The 4,531-nt window shown below is 44.2% G+C and overlaps 1 pseudogene; it reads left to right on the plus strand.

Annotated features, from left to right (window-relative positions):
* The first annotated feature begins 2,035 nt into the window (after positions 1–2,035).
* Positions 2,036–3,854, plus strand: LOC140507997 (aminopeptidase B pseudogene; annotated as a pseudogene).
* The last annotated feature ends 677 nt before the right edge of the window (positions 3,855–4,531 follow it).

The following is a 4,531-nucleotide window of genomic DNA, read 5'->3' on the forward strand; positions in this document are numbered from 1 at the left end:
CTTCCAGGATATCAGAGACTGAGAATCCTATCTCAGGCCTCTGACGTCAAACTGGAAGGATGACCAACACCAGCGCAGAACTGTGTTCAGATTAATCAAGGATGTGTTCTGAATGAATATCCCTTTCCTGCTCTGAATGCCTTTCCCCTGCTATGGTTAAGTATACCTTCTTTAGTTAACTGTTAGATTGCCCATCAGTGTCTCTTTTTTCTTTCAATTTTGAACCTATATTACCCCAGTGTCAAGCTGATTTTGGTCTAGTTGACAGCATATATTTTTGTGAAGGAGCATTCTAAATTTAATTTTTAGGATTGCAAAATAATAGGATCATAGATTTAGAGCTGAATGGGACCTTATAAATCATCTCATTTCTCATTTTACAAAAGAGAAAACAGAACACCAGAGAGACTGTGACTTGCCCAAGATCAGACAGCTAGTAAGTTGCGGAGATATAATTTTAATGCAAGTCCTCTGACTCTAAATCCAGTTCTGAGAATTTCGAACTTATAAAGGAGTTCAGACAATATCTACATTAATCCATCCCTGAATGAAAAAGATTCTAACCTTGCCAGAGAGTGATCCTCTAGCCCATGCTTTCAGACATATAGTAAGGAGGAACCACTTCCTTCTGAGACAGCCTATTCCAGGGGTGGAAAATCTATAACCTTGAGGCCACATGTGGCCCTCTAGGTCCTCAAGGGCAGCCTTTTGACTGAATCCAAACTTCACAGAACAAATGCCCTTAAGAAAAGCATTTGTTCTATAAAACTTGTTTGGGCTCAGTCAAAAGGCCTCACCCCAGGACCTAGAAGGACACGTGTGGCCTCAAGACTGCAGGTTCCCCACCCCTGGTCTATTCCATTTTGAGGGAGTGCTTTTAGGAAGTTTTTTCTTAAGGGAACAGATGAATGGAAAATAGTAGTAAAGACTTGTCAGATCAAATATTGTAAGTAATGACAAGGCTTTGTGGAATATAATTTTCCCTTTTTTCTTAGGCTGGATGTTCCCCCATCTTAGAAGATGGATGAAACATTAAGTTAGAGAGTAGGACGTGATGTCTTGCAACATATGAAGTAGGAATATGTACTCTCATCTCCTGGGAAGGGCACATGAGCAAAGGGAAGGGTCAGAGAAGCTTCTTGGAGAGAATTGTGACTGATGGGCAATGGTGATCAACAAGCTTCGTGCCTAGTATTTACCCCAGCAGAGGTGAGGCAGCAGCAGAGGTGAGGCAGCAACATCAGTGATTAGACTGGTAGGCAAGTCCAAAGCTCAGTAAATGTTTGTTGACTTAGGAATCAATGTCTGGGGTAGAATGCTCTCTCTCTCTGTTTCACTTCCTCTCTTTTTTCCCTCTCCTCAATCTATTCAGTTGGAGCTAAACAAAAACCTTATTGCTTCCTATTTTTCTGACTTCCTCCATCCTCTCAGTGCCAATGGTAGTTTATAAACCTGGTTCCCCTTTTATAAATTAGTATGTTCCCATTGCCTGTGGGTCTGTTAGCCTTACTGCCAATCAGAGCATCCTGGGTAAGGTAGGAATGGGGAATGGCCCCGGAGGGGGCTTGTTTTTTTTTAATATTTCATAATATTACATATTGTGAAATCTTATGAATGTCATCTTTCACTATTGTTCACCTAAAGGTATTCATATTTTATAGTTCTGGTTTGGTGGTGTTGGGTATGAAAGAGTCCTCCCAGGCTCTACTGCGTGACAGTTTAGTTTTATAAATTATTCTATAAGATCCAAAGAGAAGAACTTTACATTAAATTGAAAGGTTTTTGCACAAACAAGGCCTATGCAACTAAGATTAGGAGGGAAGCAAAAAACTGGGAAAGAATTTTTGCAACTAGTGTCTCTGATGAAGACCTCATTTCTAAAATATGTAGAGGACTGAACCAAATGTACAAGAATACAAGTCATTCCCCAACTGATAAATGGTCAAAGGATATGAACAGGCAGGTTTCAGAGAAAGAAATTAAAGCTATCTATAGTCATATGAAAAAATGCTCTAAATCCCTATTGATTAGAGAGATGCAAATCAAAACAGTTCTGAAGGTCCTCGTGGCAGGGTGTGGGGCGGCAGCTGAGGTGGGCAGTCAGTTGGAGGCAGCCCGTGGGTTGGTTGGCGTGCCCTGGGCCTGTGACAGTCTGTGTGGTGCTGAGGTGCACCTCCACTCACACCTGTGCCTCTAGGTGACGGCAGTGGCTCTACGGTGGAAATGCCCCAGCTCCAAGGAGCTGCCCAAGGAGCCTGTGCCCTTCCACACGCACCCCTTTGCCCACTACAGCCAGGCACTGAGCGTTGCCTTACCACAGCCCTGCCACCCCAGGGAGAGTTTCCAGCTGCTGCTCATGTACCGTGTGGGCAAGGGGCTGGCTGACTCCATAGCAGACAGCAGGGAAGAAGAAACCCTTTGTCTATACCCAGGGTCAGGCTGTTCTCAACCAGCATTCTTTCCCTGCTTTGACACTCCTGCAGTGAAAAGCAAGTATTCTGCCCTCTTTGAGGTGCCAGATGGCACTCAACAGTGATGAGTGTCACCACATGGGAGAAACGAGGCCAAAGAAGTTCTTCCAAATGTGTCAGCCCATCCCCTCCTACCTGATAGCTGTGGCTTTTGGAGATCTGGTTTATACTCAAGTTGGACCCAGGAGTCGGGAGTGGGTTGATCTCTGATTGATCGAAGCTGCCAAGGAAGAATACAATGGTGTGATAGAAGAATTTCTGGCAACAAGAGAAAAACTTTTTGGACCCTATGTTTGGGGAAGATATGACTTGCTCTTCCACCATCTTTTTCCTTTGGGGGCATAGAGAACCCCTTCCTGACTTTTGTTACTCCATGTCTGTTAGCTGGGGACTATTCCTTGGCAGATATGAGACCTCTCATAGCTGGTTTGGAAATCTGGTCACCAAGGCCAACTGGGGCGAATTCTGGCTGAATGAGGGTTTCACCATGTATGCCCAAAGGAGAATCTCTACTGTCCTCTAGGTGCTTACACCTGTCTAGAAGCTGCCATGGGGAGGGCTCTTCTTCCGTAGCACATAGACATCACTGGAGAGGACCACCTGCTGAACAAGCTCTGAGTGAAGATTGAGGCAGGTGTTGATCTGGATGATACCTACAATGAAACCGCATATGAGAAAGGGTTCTGCTTTGTCTCTTACCTGGACCACCTGGTGGGAGATTGGGACAAGTTTGATAGCTTCCTGAAGGCCTATGTCAGTGAATTTAAATTCCAGAGCATCTTGGCTGGAATTTTCTGGAATTGTACTTGGAATATTTTCCTGAACTGAAGAAGAAGAGAGTGGATTCTATACCAGGCTTTGAATGTGATAGATGGTTGAACACACCAGGATGGCCCCCTTACCTACCTGACCTCTCCCCTAGTGACTCACTTATAAAGTCTGCTGAGGAGTTGGCCCAGCTTTGAACTGCTGAGAAGCTAGACCTAGGAGCTATTGCTGCTGTGAATATCTCTACCTGGAAGATCTACCAGCTGGTCTACTTCCTGGATAAGATCCTACAGAAATCCCCTCTTGCCTCCTGGGAATGTGAAAGAAATGGAAGAGACATACACCAAAATCTCAAATGCTCGAAATGCAGAGCTGCACTTACGCTGGAGCCAAATCATCATCAAAAATGATCACCAGACAGATTTCAAGAAAGTGCAGGAGTTCCTGCAGAGTCAGGGAAAACAGAAGTATGCCCTCCTGTTGTACCATGCCATGATGAGTGGCAGTGAGGCAGCCCCCTTCCTAGCCAAAGAGATGTTTTCTACCACCATCCCCTAGCTCCACAGCAATATTGTCAATAATGTCCATCAGATCATGGAATCTAAGAAGAGTTAGAGCTCCCAGCTGGGGTTGTTACCTCCTTTAGGTATCATGGACCTTCAGAAGAACAGTCTGTCCCTACCCTCCATTTTCCCCAAGCAGCTGACGTTTCATATTACAGGAGTCTACTTTGCATGGACACCTTCCCTGAAAGCTGAATTCTGGACCAGGAAGTCTCCTCACAGTTTTGAGCAGGTTAGTAGACCCCTGGCATTGGCTGAGGGAGAAGGCATTTCAATTTTACCTTCATTTGGCAGAGGAAAAGGAAGAATGTCGTTGCTGATTCTTCAGGTGCTGTGGAAAGGACTGGCAGCTTGATTATTTTTCAGGTTCAATATTTTAAATAAAATTTTTAGATGAAAAAAACAACTCTGAGGTACCACATCACACCTATCACATTGGCTAACATGACAAAACAGGAAGATGATAAATGTTGGAGAAGATGTGGGAGAGTTGGAACACTAATTCATTGTTGGAGCTGTGAGCTGATCCAACCATTCTATGGAGCAATTTGGAACTATACCCAAAGGGCTACAAAAATCTGCATATTCTAGAACTGTATCCCCAAGAGATCATAAAAATGGGAAAGGGTTCCACATGTACAAAAATATTTATAGCAGCTCTCTTTGTGGTGGCCAAAAACTGGAAATCAAAGGAATGCCCATCAATTGGGGACTGGCTTCACAAGTTGT

The sequence above is a fragment of the Notamacropus eugenii genome, chromosome 5 (genome assembly GCF_028372415.1).
Source record: "Notamacropus eugenii isolate mMacEug1 chromosome 5, mMacEug1.pri_v2, whole genome shotgun sequence".
NCBI classification, from domain to species: Eukaryota; Metazoa; Chordata; class Mammalia; order Diprotodontia; family Macropodidae; genus Notamacropus; species Notamacropus eugenii.